This window comes from Protopterus annectens, chromosome 8.part0 (assembly GCF_019279795.1).
Source record: "Protopterus annectens isolate FY-2018-M chromosome 8.part0, PAN1.0, whole genome shotgun sequence".
In the NCBI taxonomy this organism is placed as follows: domain Eukaryota; kingdom Metazoa; phylum Chordata; order Ceratodontiformes; family Protopteridae; genus Protopterus; species Protopterus annectens.
In genome coordinates, this window is record NC_056741.1 from 1,131,187,823 (window position 1) to 1,131,205,097 (window position 17,275).

At 36.1% G+C, this 17,275-nt stretch overlaps 1 long non-coding RNA gene across 1 annotated transcript in view; it reads right to left on the reverse strand.

Annotated features, from left to right (window-relative positions):
- Window positions 1-10,412: 10,412 nt before the first annotated feature.
- Window positions 10,413-17,275, reverse strand: part of LOC122808070 — a 101,685-nt gene continuing 94,822 nt past the window's right edge. The window contains exon 3 of the long non-coding RNA XR_006365779.1: window positions 10,413-10,678. This is a non-coding gene — a long non-coding RNA (uncharacterized LOC122808070). The remainder of the gene's footprint in view (window positions 10,679-17,275) is intronic.

Here is a 17,275-nt window from a genome sequence, read left to right on the forward strand (position 1 = left end):
AAGGGCATGCCTTGTTTACACTTTGCTTAAGACAGATGCTATTATTACAAATTGCAAACTTAAAGCTAATGGACATGTTGATGTGTAGCATGCTTCTAAGCTTGCTGACAAGTGGTGATTATTAAAGGACTCAAGGAAGATTCAGAGCTGTCTGCTTTCTTACCCATTCTCAGATATTGTACAGTAAGTCATCCAAGAAAATGTTCAAATGTGTACATAATTGCCTTGAATGCATAAATAATTCTCTTTCAATAAAAATACTTCTTTGCTAGTGTTGACTGGTGAGGTGTGTCTACTTGCCTCAGAAAAGAAGAAATAAGGTGAATCCTATACACTTAGAAACAAAAGTATAATTTAAGGGAAATTAAATGTGGGAAAATAATTAGTGTGCCCTTTAGGAAGGATCTACTTTAACCTACTGAGCCCCAAATGCTTAAAATTCAGGAATGCAGAGAGAGGGTTTTAAAAGCCTATTTCCCTAACTGCCCACCTGGTGGAGCAGCTGTAAAAATTCATACTTAAGCTCAGGGATGCAGCTGCTGCAATGCATTTATGCATTGGAGGCCTTGTTTGGAAATGGTTAACAGTGAAGGGAAATGGGGAGGGGGATTTTAGGTTTAGAAAGTGATTAGGAGTTAGCACAAAGTTAGTTTAGGCAAAGGAGCGGAATTTTAGGTTTAGGGAGTGATATGGAATTAGTGCAAGGTTAAGGTTAGGGAAAGAGGCAGGATTTTAAGTTTAAGGACCAGTTCAGAGTTGTTTATATGGTTAGGGTCAGGGTTCTGGAAGAGTAGATAGCTTAGCAGTACTACATGGGAATTTGGGTAGTGGGAATTAGGACAACTGGCAACATGAGCAAGTGGCAACAGTAGAGTGCGACATGAACTAATGGTACAAGAGCACTTGTTGTAGACTCCCTTAGGGATGTACTTTAACTGCTCATGCCCCAGAAACTCAAAATCTATGAACTTGCAGCCAGGTGCTTGAGTGGTTATTTTCCCATTCATCCAACAGGCTGAGTAGCTTAGTGACTTCAATATGAGGTCTGGGATGTACCTGCTTCAAATATCTCATGCAATGAATGTCTCAGCATTGAACTGGTAGGTGAGGAAACTAAATGGGCGAAGTGGTAGTACACGGGAATAGGGGTGTTGGGAGTTAGTGCACTTGCCAACACGACCATGTGTTGTTAGCTAATGGTACAAGAACACTTGTAGCAGACCCTGGTAGACAATGCTTTGCTTAATCTTGTAATGAGTCCCAGTGACTATGATGTATTCCTAAATGGATTCTTAACAAAAGCTTTCTTCACAGGAATGCAGAAGTGAAATGTGCCTTAGATGAAAAATAGCATAAAAATACAAACTGAAAAATAAATAAATAAAAGAAAAGAGGCAAGAAATGAGAGGGTCCATAATGCCATACTCTATTTCCCAAAGGAAATGATTGTCACTGTGGTTTCTAAGTGTGTGTTAGCAATGATTTAGTTATACTGGGAGATTTCTTCCTGTTTTTGCAAACACTGAGTTGGTATATACAAGTATAATGGTGGTGCTTGCCCCTACAGGCTTACCCCCTGCAAAAGAAACAATTAAAAATGATTTTTTGACCGTTTTCAATTTTGAGCATTTTTTTATGTTTTCAGCACATCATTGTTCAGGAAGCTGACATTTCATATTGGAACCAAAATGAGAAGGTGTGGCACATGCACAACCATTACAGTTCATATGTTTTTTTTTTTTTTTTTTTATCTCAGCAAACAGACCCTCAGCAAAGGAGTTTGTAGATGCTGATGCTGGTGATAATTTATCAAAAACATGATTTATTAAAATTCACAACACAACTAATTCAGCACTTCCATCCATACATTCAGACTTCTTCAGAACCAGTGTTACTCTATTCACAATACTCTAAGTACCTAAAGACATCACACATTAAGGTTTTGAACTTACTTTCATTAACATGCCTAAAACCTCAAATTATTAGCAAGTTAAAATTAAAGCATATAAATAACATCTTAATAACCCCATAAAATTATATATAAACCTGTTAATAACATGTTTTAAATGTTCAATAATAAACATTATCTTCATAAATGAGCAGCTCTGTTATTAATTACACTTGCCATTGATAAACTTGTTTAAACCCTGTTACATAATGGCATTGGTTCTCAATTGAGAAAGTAGCCCTCTATATTCAAGCAAATTTTCCAGCCTGATTGTATCACTTCAATTTTTTTTCTAGAACAGAAAATGCAATCCTTTAAAATAAGAAAATGCTAAAGCAAATCTTGCTAGTTAATTTTTGTCATCCTGTTTATTCATACTGTAATGATATTAGTATATTCATTTATTCAATGTTTGCTCTATTGTTCCTGTATTAAAGTAATTACAGGTTTTGCAGCCTACCAGGTAAACAACCCCACTGCTTGTGCAAGAAAATGTCCCTCTTGACCTCCACTTTTGTAGGAAATAAAAAACAAGGTTCATCTCCTGTATGTTTACACAGTAACATTTTTAATAACACCCACATTTCCAGGTGCCAATTGCTAAGTTACTACCATCAACATTTCTGTTTTTATAAAATATTTTTAATATTGTGTCTCTTCTTGAAAACCAATTATGGTGGATCTTCACCTAATAACTCAGGAACCTCAATATAGTGAAGCATTTTTCTATTCTTATTGATAATACTATGAACTGAATCAGCATCAGATGTATAGTCAACCACAAATACATTGTGCTGAAAGTGCACTTCTGAGATATTCATTTGGTTTTCTTTTATAGTAAAACCTATTTTAGTAATGATACCAGTTATGGCCATCCTATCCTGTCTAACTCATTTATAGAATTCAGTTAGAAAATCTCAATGGTATCCCTGCTTGAAAATTTTTTTTTATTTACTTTATTTATTTTACATTTGTTTACCGGGCTAGTCCAACTGGATACATGTCCATTTTCAGTGGAGGCCCGAGGAGAAAAGCTCCACTACAATACTACTAACGAGATTAAAAATTTTAGCAAAATATCAAAAATTCAAGATATTAGATTATACAAGAAATATGCAAAAAAAAATATATACACAGAACTGTAAGCCTATGTTCTACTACAATACTTCTAAACAGGTAAAAATATACAGAAAAAAACATAGAATTGTAACACTCCAACAGGATGTGAAGTCATTTGAATACAGAATAGTGTAGTACTGGAGAATATAGGAGTTATGAACATTGTTTACTCTAAAAGCAATTTCGTTCGAGGTTGAGAAATTAAGATATATGTCATTTAGTAGAGGGAGTATCAGAATCAAGTGTGGTGATGAAAATCTAGTAGTCTAGATTTATTAAGTAAGAAGGAATGTTAATGAATCAAATAAATGAGAATAAAGGAAATGAAGATTAAGATGATTAGTCAGGCTTATTGATGAAGATGATTAGTCAGGGTTATTACACGAGCAGAGCCAGTGGTTAGATAGGAAGAATTTTAGGTTAGTTTTAAATAGTGGGAGTGATGTTAGGGTTGTGAGGTGTTGAGGTAGTTGATTCCAAATTTTTCCAACTGAGTTGGAAAATATAGAGTCACCTGCTAAGTTATTAGATAAGGAGGTATGAATCAATACTTTGTTAGAGGAGCGTAGGTTCCTCAGATTGGTGTAAGGTTTTATGAGGGTAGAGAGCATTGGAGTGTTGTCAGGGTGATAAAGGGCATTGTGTGCAATAGTAAGTTGGTTAAGCTGAATAAGGTGGGGTAGTTCAAGCCAGCCTAGTTTTTTTAGATTGTGACAGTGATGAGTCCTATATGGAGAGTTAGTGGCATATCTGGCAATACTATTATATGCTATTGCTAGTTTGTTCAGATTAAACTTAGAAAGATTAGTAAATATAGGGGAGGCATATAATAGGGTAGAAATTAAGTGGGTTCTAGCTATAGTAGTTCTGGCTTCAGGAATTAAGAAGGATTTGATTCTATAGAGAGAGCCAAGTTTTCTATTAGTAGATTTTATTATAGCGTTAATGTGAGTGTCAAATTTTAGTTGATTATCAATTGTAATGCCTAAGTGTTTGGTATTCTGGTCTGGAGAGATAAGGGTACCATTACTAGATATAAGAGTAAAATTAGGGGAGGGAGACAAGTGAGTAGGTGTAAAAAGCAAGAGTTTTGTTTGTTTGGGGTTAAGGAGGAGACAGTGATTTGAGAACCATTGTTCTATTGTCGAGAAGGTTTTTTGTGTGAGGGAATGAAGTTCCGACTGTGTTAAGGCTGAGCAAATGATAGTAGTGTCATCTGCATATTGAATACAAGTTGATAGAGAAGTGGTTAGATGAAGGTCATTTATAAAAATGGAGAACAGTAGAGGACCTAAGATATAAATCAAGTTGTTAACTTTCCTTACAAAATTGGAGTCTAGGGATGTCAACTGAGAGACTTAATTAGCTGATGCCTCCTGATCCCCCTTTTTTGGTGTAATGGGTAACAAATAATGAAGATGAGAAAACTATTGCTAAATGTAGGTATTATATAAATCACAGAACTAACACTTCCTTAATGATCCTGTTTAGTTAAAACATCAAGAAAACTAATCACAAATAAATATCCTAAGAAAATCAGTAGACCTTATCAAACCTGTCATGAAATCATAAAATTTAGCAACATCACCCTTTCAAGGTGCAATGATATTGTCCTGGTATCTGTAATATGCAACACAATCTGTAAACAAGTCACTTTTAAAAACTATCTCTTTCTCGCAAATCACTAACACAGCACTGGCAAAAACAAGCATGCATGCTGCTCCCAAGGCAACACCCCTCACTTGTATAGAGAATTTGCCCACAAAAAGTAAGGTTAACAAAATAATCTCCACAAATTCCATCATGACTGCAATGTCCATATTATTCCAATTTGGAGAAACGAACAGTAATTACTCAAAACAATCGTGACCAACCTGGTGGGGCATCACTGAAAAAAAAAATATTGATGTCCATGGTCAAAAAATAGAAGTCTTCACATATCTCTACCTGTATAATGTAATTTAAAAATGCCATGAGCCTTTCAGAATATGTTTGGACTTGATAACTATATTCATTAGTTTTCCATCAATAGATGTTGTCAGCAGTTTGGTTATCAAGTCACTGGCTGATGCAGGCACTCTGAATGGAGGATCATACATATTGGAATGAATGCTAGGAATGCCAAAAATATTCAGAATTGTCAGATGCTCAACTCAAGAATTGTTTAAATTAAAGGAGATGTCTCTGTATGTGATCCCTATTTCATTCCTAGATACAGGTTTGTACATTTCAGTATCCAAAAGTAATGTTGTCATTTTAACATACATCAAAATGTCCATTATGACCATGCCTTCACCATTATCAGGTTTCGTGAACCTTAAGAACTTGTTGTTATTGTATTCACCAATAATCCTTCTTTCCCATATAGAGAGATTGTAGAACCTTGACCTTTACCCTTTTGCCAGTTCATTTATTATATAATTTTCTGAGTCTCTCAAATAAGTTAATCATGGGGGGGGGGGTGACATGAAGGTACTCTTCCTAACAAAAAATGCATTGGATTTATCAAAATGCCCTCTGCTACCAAATAGTACCCTCAAGTTTAACTTTCTAATAAATAACTTAAAATCCACAAAGGTGATAACAAGATCTGATTAAATAGAGGATATAAAAGAAAAGTTCTTAATAATAAAAATATATATGCATGGGGTTAATCTCCATGTTAAAATAATTCAAAATATTAAAACTCATATGGCTGGGTATCTTTATAGTTCCTCTACAGTCACATAGTAACACTGTTAATCTTTCTTCCATCTCTATTCATTTGTATCTCTATAGTACCTGTACAATCACATAGTAACACTGTTAATCTTTCTTTCATCTCCATTTATTCTGTTTCACATGACCCATCCTTTTCTTATTCTTGGTTTTGTTGAGATGAGATTAGTTGCTCTAATTGTACATCAAATTGTAATCTGCCTCATGAATGGGATGATAAAGATTGGCTATTCTCTTGGAGAGGCATGGTGGAACTCTGTCTAAAGGGATTGCATCATCATTCCTAGTATCACTAAACATACAGTCCTCAAATGTGCTTTTCCATTATAATTCTTATCAATACCATTTGTATAGTTGGATTTACAAGGGTAGACATTTTTTGAGTATAATCATTATCATCCCTCTCCAATATTGTATCTTTCTTTTACTTCAGTTGAACTGTTTTGTGGTCAATGCCCTAAAATACTTTAGAATATTGGTTTTCATAACTCAGAAACAATAGGTCATCTATAATACTAGTGAAAAAGGGTGAAATTTCTTTTTTAAGCTTCAACTTCTTCCAGTCATTATCTTTCATTGATTCTGGTTCTGTCAAGCAGGTCTATCAGTTCAGAATGAAGGAATGAATTGGCCTCCATAGCATTAGGAAGTATCCATATTTGGAGGAATTAGGAATATGTTGTTTTTGATACTCTACTGAAAAAAATAGTTATGCATTTTTAAACTTTCATATTGGTAAACATTTTTATTTAATGTTGCAGTCAGTTTATGTCTTATGAAACTCATGCCCATATTGTCACTTAGTGTTTGCCAATTAAAGTTGTGAGAGATAAGTCTAACCATTGATCCATATGTATAGCTTTAAAGGAAGCCACAGGTTGTCTCATTTGTCCATTCAAACTGTTAACAGTCTTTTCAGAAGCTGAAAGTTGAAATAACCCTGATTCTTAAACATAAACTCCAATGTTGCACCCATGCCAGGTTGTTCTGGGACATTGTTTGTGAAAATTGCTGAACTAAGCATCAAATTACTGACAGGTAAATATAAAATATGTATCTGTAAATTCAAATTCAAACCAACAATGTCAATGTTGTCACTAGTGAACATGCTACCAGGTGTAAATGTAAAACCATAAAACTGGTATCAGCTACCTCTGTAAATACTCCAGTTGCAAGCATCAGTAAACTTTTCACTCAGCAACCAAACCCCATGGGAAAGGAGTTCATAGACACTGATGACAACATATCAAAAACTTAATTTATTGAAGTTTAAAACACAACTGGTTAAGCACTTTTATCCATACACTTAGACTTCTTCAGAACCAGTGTTGGTGCATTTACACTAATTTAAATATAAAAATTTGCCATACATCAAGGTTTTGAATTTATGTTCATTAACATACCTATAAGCACAAATTATTAACATGTTACAATTAAAAAAATAGGTTTATAGGTTCCTAGGTAAGTAGTAGGCTAGCTCCCCATGGGGGCCATTTTAAACATAGACAGTTTCCATTTTTGTGCTTGAAATAACCTATCCCATTTGATTATAGATTGGCCTTATCCATCCCATGGTTGATAATTATATATTACCCCTAATGAGACTAACTGTGATTATACCTTAGATAAATTGAGGGGAACCATGCATGGGATCAATCATTTAGGAGTTACGTCTGTCCATTAGTAGAACAGGGGGCTGTTCTGTTTCCAATCGATATATATAAGTTGAGCTTGAAAATGGACAGGGCTGAACTTTGTTTTATATGGATGGGGAGTCTGTTTTACAGCAGTGATATTCTTTATGAAATATATCTGCAACTCAAACCATTCTGATGATGTTTCAGAAGAGATTTAGATCCCTAGACTGAGTATTTCTGATGTAATTTGACTTGATGATGAGCTATAAACCCACCAGTAATGGATCAGAGGATGCCTCGCATGTCAGACATAGGTAATTTTTTATCAGCCTATAGGATACCAACTATAGGGACAGGGCTTTGAGTCTGTCCATGTAGGACATGTTGTTTAAGCTTTGTATCCTTTTAGTTAGGTATCTGAACAATTAAGTTGTTGCATGTGTCTGGATATATAAATGCCAAGGGGGCATTATATTCAATGACTGGCCTAATGAGGGTTGAAAAAAGGGGGGCAATGATATCCCTAAATATAGACACAATACCTTTGTTTATAAGCTGTGCAATTTAGAAAGATGTTCTTACAGCAATAGACACATGCTGGTCAAACATTTGGCCACTGTCCATATAAGCTCCAAATCCCAAACAATTCAGTAAACTCTTAAAAGTATATTGTCAATGTGGTAGATTCCTGGGGTAGATAACTTTCCAAAGGCTACAATAATGCAGTTTTTGGAAGTTATCTTCCGACCATGATTTTAACACCAGTTATTTATTTGACATATGAATTGCAACTTAATAACTCTTCAAAAATATATAAAACCAGTTTATAATGTCTTAAATAATCAATAAACAACATTATCCTCATAAATGAGCCACTCTGTTTTTAAATACACTTGCCATTGATAAACTGATGTTTAAAACTGTTAGCTTGGTTGCATTGGATTTCAATTGCCAAAGTAACTCTCTATATTCAATCAAAAGTTTCCAGTCTCCTCTTAATTCCTTTCAAAATAACTAAACACTTTCCCAACAAATTACATGAAAACATTATAAATAACTGGGAACTAAAAAAATGTACCTGTTGGCAAGATTGTATTGGGAACTCATCAGTCTTAAAGATACAACAAATAATAAACACCTTTGATATTCCAAATTCAGATTGGTTTATACTTCAAAGCATTTCATTTCATGCTCAAGAGTTATGCAGAATAATCAATAATTCCTCCTTTAGTTCTGAATCAAAATTAATTTCCATTATCCAAGAAATGATTTATAATAATCATAACTGTTCTAACTTAACATCAATGTGCTACAAAAACGTAATAATCTACAAAGTTAATCCAAAACAAAACTTCTGGAACTTTATTACTAAAGGTCATCAGATTAACCTGTCCTCTGAAAACAAAATTAATTTACTGTATTCTATTAAATTAACCTCCAATCTACAAGCATGGAAGATTTTTTCATGAAAATTCTTACACAGGACATTTTACACCCCCCCCCCCAATAGGTTAGCTAAAATGGACTCTTCTAAACAATTGATTTGTTGGAGTTGTTCTCAGAATTGTAATGCTGATTGGATTCATATATTTTTTGAGTGTATCAAAATTAAAAAAATTTGGGAGGAGATTGGTAATTTCTTCCAAGCTATTTTTTTCAGATTACTTCATACTAATTAAAGCCATGATTTTTCTGAATGTAACTGAAACAAATGTTATGAGAAAAAATAATTTGTATCTACTATTGACTAAACTAGCAATTGCTAGAAAATGTATTACAAGAAAATGGAAAACTTCATCTAAACCCAACTTTCAAGAATATATGACTCTACTACAAGAAACAATACATTTGGAAACAAAGGTAAAAGAAACAGGAATCTTCCCTAATAAATGGGTCAACAATCCCTGGAAGAAGGTTTTTTTGTCTCATCGAGACTTTAAAGATTTCCACATCTTCTTAGTACTTGGAGAAAATACTCTGATATTTTTGTTATGTGGAACTATCTCTCTCTAACCAAAGATATTCTAATTTTTTCATATAGGTCATATGTACATATTGTATGTAAGTTTGTCATTTGTTTCATTTGTATTCTAGTAGAAATTATGATTTGTCTTTTGAAAATCAATAAAATATTTGGAAAAAAAAAAGTTTCCCGTCTCCTGCCCCTCCCCCAATTATGTCACTTCAATTTTTTTCTAGAACAGAAAATACAAATCCTTTAAAATCATAGCATGCTGATGCATGTCTCCCTAGTGTACCTTTTGGTTAATCATTTGTGTTGTCGATCAGTCATGACATACTCATACACAAACACACGTGTGTGTGTGTGTGTGTGTATATATATATATATATATATATATATATATATATATATATATATTGCATTTACTTATGTCCTTACCTTAGCTCTTTTATTCTAGGATATTCCTAGGATATTACTGAAAGGGATCCAAGACTTAGACAAAAAAACTGCTGTATTATCTGTCCCTGTTGAAACAGGAGTACGTATAAATTGATACATATTTGTGTTTTGTGTAAATATTAATGTGTTTATATATTTAATATGAATTGCTAAAGTACCTTCTGGCAAACTACCCCCCATCAGAGGATGAATGGGGCAGATGTTTATGTATTTTTATACACAGCGTAGATGCTTACAAGAGACTATCTCAATGCAGCTTACTGTATAACCACTTTACAAATAAATCAGGATGTTGTAGTATTATTGAAGTTAGCAGTTGTACACTGCTGACTAAGCAGTGTGATGCTAGAGAAAAAGTTATAATTCCCATTAAAATATTTAAATACTTGTAAATAGGTCACACATTTTTCATTGCCTATATTTCCAAATTAAAACTGCCTTGACAGAATAAGAAAAATGCATATGTTTAATATCAAATGTGGAATTGCATGATGCCATTCACAAGGATTACTTGAAATAAAGCACAGAGAAATATTTTTCTAGTAAATTTCATACCTTTAATGCCAGTGTCTGCCTTTGTTGTATATATTTATTAGGATGAGTGGCAGGTTAGTCAGCAACACATCTCATTAAATAATGTCCAGGGAGCTCATTAGGGGCCTTAACCCTGAATAAAGATTATTTTGCCTCAGGGACTCATATATAGCAGGTCCTGTCGTCTTTCAAGATTGTTGATTTCATAACAGATTTATTTTAAAATGTATAAGAACTGTCATGGTTTTCTCATGTTTTATTCTTCCCATTCAGATTGGCACTCACTAAATTCTTCAGTATCTGTAATACAATAAGCAGAATTAGCACCTTCTACCCAAGTAGTTAAAGGCAGTTAGACTTGAACATAAATTACTTTAACTAGTAAAATAACTGTGAGGGGCTGTCATTTAAATATATATATATATATATATATATATATATATATATATATATATATATATATATATATGTTTTAATAACATTAATTTGATTATTTCATGCTGTATGAATCATGAAAAATAACAATGCATGTGCATGAGTGAGTGAAAGGATTATGTTTCACTTTTGTGTTTTTACATTTTAGTATGTTTTAAACAGAAATGAAAATATTGTACTTTCTTTACGTAATACATGTACTAAATTAAAAAAAAAAGAAGGAAAGAAAATGTCTTAAAAGGAACATGTATAGGTTATCAAATCATATAATACCATATTTTACCAGATATTCTACTGGAAAAAGTAAAATGAGAGTTAAGGCATTCAAAAAAGCTCATAGTAGGCCATAGGTACAGAAATGTTATCTTTTCCTCACAGTATCATGTGTTTGCAGTTTTGAGGTTATGCTATTCAACACATAGATTGAAAATAAATAAGCAAATAAACACATTCATGTCGAACAAATCCAGGAATTTCACAAAATTGTTCAGTGTTTAATGCCATCAAGTTTGTCAAAAAATGTCACACTTTACCCTCTTTAATACTAAGATATTGAAAAATGATCTATTCCTTTTACTGATTTAGATATGTTTTGGATCCTTATATTAAAAAAAAAAATCATCCCATAAATGATTTGAAATATCCATATGATACTTTCAATGAACTATGTAGCTACTTCTAAAATCTTAAGATTCTGTTCCCAGCTTCAGAGACAAAGAAGCAGCTACACTTTGACCTCTAATTAAAAGGTAATAATAATTTGCAATAACATTTTAAGTAATTTCTTTAAAAAATGAAAACTGTATATTTATGCAGAAATTAATAACCTTTCCTGGCTGAAAGCCACAACATAAATTATCTGTAATTTAAAGGATTCTGGATCTGTTATCTGAAGTGAACAAATAACTTCACTTTTAGAATAGACTATGGGGGGAATTCAACAGAGCCTACACGGATGGATTTTCTGTGTAGGCACAGTGACAGGGATCTAGCATGAAAACCGGCAGCCCTGCGATCCGGTAAACAGAGTACAGGGGTGTGCATGAGCATGCGGACATGTAAGTTTCCATGACATGCAAATCACCTCATAAGCAGGTAAAATCCATGCAAATGAGGGTGTTTTGTGATCCAGAAAGCAGCTAGGCATCTGTGCAGAACCAGTGTTGGTGTCAGAAGTGTACACAGAAAATAACCATATACAGAAATGTAAAAACTGAACATAGACTGTAAAAGCCAAATTAGAAGGTCAGAAATGTCATGGTAGGCACAGATATGTGCATAACTATGCCATGTGAGTCCAAAAACTAATGCAAAATAATATAAATTAATATTTTAATACCCATATTATATTTGTGTGGTGCGCAGCAAAGTGCAAACATGCCATTATACAAAAAAATATTGAAATGTTTCAAAACTGAAAATGAGACATATGTGAGAATAATGGATTATACTGTCCTGCTTGCAGTATGTACAATGGTAGATGTTCAGAGGTTGCCAAGGAGGTAGGCACTGGAATAGTGAAGTATCCAGGTTATGTGGAAGGATCTGTATGCAAATGAGTTGGGGTTACTGAATAGCAAAAATGGGCCACTGTAGCCACAGATAAAACCTGTCTATCCCCATTACTGTGTTGGTTTCAGTAGAACAGGTAGCTGACAAATAGGGGGTTGTGTCACTATAAGTGCAAGCAGATTGGAGCTCAGTGGTGCCTGTTTGTGCACGGCACCTGTTTGTGGACCGTGCAGCTCAGCAAGGGGGTGTGTGTAGTGCTGTTAAGCTTTGTTTAGCTGCGAGAAATGTGTCTTAGCTGGCTTAAGCTATGCTGAGCATGCACGTGCATGGGGGTGTGTCCAGACTGTTGAGCAGTGTTTACACCAGCACCACAGTTTTGTGCACCATGCCACAGTGCTTAGCAGGGAAGTCATTAAAAAAAAAAAAAGAAAAGAAATAGCCTGGGAAAGCCACTCATGTCTAAATGACCGATAAGCCCTGCTCCACTAACACTGGGCCATTAAAACCCCTCAGTGATATACCTAGCAGGTGGAATGCATCATAGTCAGCTAATCACACAGGCTGAATTTGCAGCACACTACTATAAAGTATGGATACACCCTACATTCTGATTTCTCACCCATACTCTGCACCACTGGAGTACAGACTTGGGAATTTTAACTGACAGAATGCTAGTGGCTGCTGCTGCTGCTCGACTATATCTGTATGTGTTAGAGGCTGAGGTCATTGCTGATGCTGGTGCTGACAATAGGCCTAGACTGAAAAGAAGAAGAGTTTTTAGACCCAGGGTAACTTTCCAGGAGCTACACGAGCTGGAGATTGTAGACAGGAGCATACTACAAGAACTGACTGAGCTTTGCCGCTCTCAACTCAAATGCAGAACCAACAGATGGGAACCCATCCCAGTTTTAACAAAGCTATGTGTAGCCCATAGAATACTAGCTACAGGTACTTTTCAAAGACCAACTAGGGACATGATAGGGGTCTCACAGGCATCTGCATTCAGGGTACTTCACCAGTTCTTGGCTGCCATGCAAACACATGCCAGTGAGTATATTTATTTTCCCCACACCCCTAAGGAGAGGGTCAGCAGTATACATATCTTCCACTGTGTAGCATACAACCCTGAGGTACTGGGTGCCATAGACTGCACTCATGTGCACATCAAAGCACTGCCTGGTGAGGAGGGTAGAGTGCACATCAACCACAGGGGGTATCTCTTCATCAACTGCCAGGTCGTGTGCAATGCCCAGATCATTATTATGAGTGTGTGTGCTGGGAGCCCTGGCAGTTAACATGACTGCCATATCTGGCAAGCATCACAGCTGTACCAGATGTTTGCGGGAGAGGACTTTGCATACGGCCATCTACTGGGGGATGGTGGCTGTGCACTGAAACCGTGGATAATGACACCCATCAGACATGCACACAAACCTACCAAAGAACACCATAATGAGGAACACACACAAATTAGGAACATCATAGAGCATGTGTTTGGGCTGCTCAAGTCAGTTCAGCTGCCTCAATATATCTGTTGGAGCCCGACAGTACTCTCCAATCACATGTGCACAGATGTTCAAAGTATGTGCCATGCTACACAGTATGATTCTGTGAAAACAGCTGCAGCAGGACCATCACAGGAAAGGGACACACAGTCCCCGACCAATGCCATGGTCCCCATAGCCACAGCCATAGGGGGACTTGGAAGAAGAACCACCTGAGCCTGTCCCTGTAGGCAGATGCAGGCATGCCCAGTACACCCTGGTCTTGGTAAAGAGGCAATGCATAGCACATGCACTGACAACCTAGGGTCCTAGGAGCTGACACATCACTTCAACTCGCATACATAATAAAATAGATGCCAGCCACACCACACAACCTGTACCTTACCATGTATTGGTTGTGTACTGTGTGCATCAGACAGAGGCAGCCCTGAAGCACTGTTATTTCATCTTATGCAGTCACAAGGTAAGTCACACTTCTTTACAACAAATGTATGGGGTATTAGACTATGGTAGCATATGTATGGACCTGTTGCACATATGCAAGGGAACACAGTGGGCTACTGGGATACCTGCAGAGAACTAACAGCTATGTGGGACAAGAGGTACTCTCTGTCCAATACTGGCTGCCCCATAATAATCAGTAGCCCACAAGGCTGCGAAACCCACTGCACTATGCGAGGGAAATACCAAACAGTAGGGCCATAGGACAGACTCATGACTGTCAATGTTCGAGTCGCCTTCCCTCAACATAGCCATGTTCCCATACAACTGCAGTAACAGTATGTTAGCAAGGTTATAGCAGTAGACCACACAGTCTCAGGGCTGTCCCAAACAACCTGGTGACATGTCCTACATCCTCAATATACAGGGGCCAAAGTTATGTCTGTCTGCTGTTGATAGTGTCAGGAATTAAACTTCACTTTCTGGTTGCTGGTGTGGCTTAGTGGGCTAAGTACATTTGCATGGTAGATGGTGTTCATGGTTTGAAGCAGGCTGCACCTACAATTTTGCATGTGAGGTACTCCTATGATAGGAGTCTCACAGACTTATAAAATATGTCACTATTTGTTACTGCAAGAAAGCTGGACAATGCCAGAGAGAATGGAAGGACAAGGGGACACAGCTATGGACATTACACATGCACTGAGTAACCCAGAAATTGGCTAAGATAACAGCAGGTTGTACCAAATCAGAGTATCAGCAGGATGTACTGGCCATCATGTAACTTTGTCAGTACCTACAACAAGTCAGTGGGCACCATGTAGTTGTATATTACCAAAACTACTCAACTGTCTGAGGAGCAGAACAGACATACAGGGCTGAATACTGGACATCATGCGAAACATGTACAGTCAGAAGTGAGAAGTCTGTAACCCTGTGTGAGGTGTTACAGCATGTACCCCAGTCACAGCATGCATACAACTATTTAGAGCAGGAACTATGGACAAAGCCATGAACAGGAGTGGGATAAAGGCCAACGTATAAGGAAAAGGATCAACTAGTGGGCACACATATGTAGACAGTGCAGAGAATAATAGGTCATCCAGTAGCATGGGTTCACTATTGTGGATGGAGTCAGTAAATCAACTGTCTGTCATGAGTTCCTAACATCAATATATAATGATTTGCTCTTGTTGTATCAGAAAATTACAATGCTATGTAAAACGTGCCAGTCATATGATGCAAAACCCTGTAGAGTTGATTACAATCTGTACACACCCTAGCTGTGACTCAGATATTAAGTGCAGCACACAGCCGGGGGAATCCCTTGGACATAATATCAGGAGGTGCTGGACTGTTGAATCTGGTGCAGCAGCCAATTGGCTGAAGGATACAAAATCCTGGACTGGAGTACAGGTAGGTCTGACCTGGAGTCACCTTGTAAGTAGTGATGGTCACATTGGGCATGCTCCTACACTTAGCTAATTTTGACCCATGTCTGATGGCTCATATGCCTAAAGAACTGAGATGTAAATATATCACTGTGCATACAGACAGGTGTGTATATGCATTTGTTTCTCTCTATCCCCCTCAGACATGATTACCCTTATCTATCAGTATATGGCAAATACATATATATATAGATATGTATATATATATATATATATATATATATATATATATATATATATATATATTTTATTTATTTTACATTTGTTAACCGGTTTAGTCTGACTGAGCTTTTGGCTCATTTTCAGCAGAGACCTGGGGAGAAAAGCTCCTCAGAGAAAAGAATTTTACGAAAAATAATTTGCAGTTAGCAAAAGATTATGAAACTTGTTACAATATCATTTTGAATGAATAGTGCACAATTATTTACAGTCAGCAAAAGATTATGAAACCTGTTACAATATCATTTTAAATGAATAGTACCTAGTTGTTTTAGGGTTTAGAAAGCATATATATAAAAGTTAGATGAAGATATAAAGGAAATAAAGTAGAGGTGATCTATTAGACAGATTTGTTAAAGTTGTTTAGGAGCAGTCAGATTGAGTATAGATAGGATAGACAGGGAGGAAAGGTAGTAGTGGGAGAGTATTATGAGCGAATATAATGAAGGACGGAAGAGGTAGGACTATAAGGTTAGAGATACATTTGGAGTGAGGGGGAGTATTTGGTGGAAGGATAGTAATTTCAGAGTGGATGACTACAGTGGCAAGACCATTTCTTTGATAGGTATTTTCTTGTGACTAATTTGAAACTCTTGCTATGGTCAAGGGACTCTATTTATAAGGGAAGTTGGTTCCAGGATGTAGCTGGTATAGAGTTATAGAGAAAACATCCGATTTTTGTTTTGGGTTTGTAAATTTGTAACAGTTCTTGGTCTGAGCTGTGCAGAGTCCTAGCAGGGGAATATTTAGATATGATAGAAGAGAGGCTGGGGCAGAAAGAACGTAAATATAGGATGGCATGGATGATTTGTAGTTGATATAGTTGGAGCAGGTGAGGGAATTCAAGCCAGTCTAGTTGCTTAAGTGATAAGCAGTGGTGAGACTTGTAGGTTTGGTTTGCTGTGAATCTGGCCACCTTATTGTAGGTAGTTTCAAGTTTTGAAACGACTGTGGTGTTAAGGTTTGTGAACATGTGACAGCTGTATAGAAGTTTTGGAAGTAGTAAAGCATGAGAAAGAGTTTTTCGGGCTGTGTTGGTTAAGTATTTATTGTTGCAAAAGATGTATCCAAGTGTCTGGTGAGTTCTTTTGATGCAGTTTGTAGTATGTAGATCAAACTTAAGCTGATCATCTATTGTGAAAACAAGCAATTTAGTACCAGGTTCAACTGTGATGATGGTGTTGTTTCTTGATAAAATGGTGAATGTACTTTTAAGACTGGTGAGGTTTTTGGGGAGGAAAAGTAGGAGCTTAGTTTTCTTAGGATTAAGAATTAGTTTGTTATCACTAAGCCATGTCTCAGTGGTGTTGAATGATGCCTGGGTAGTAGAGTGG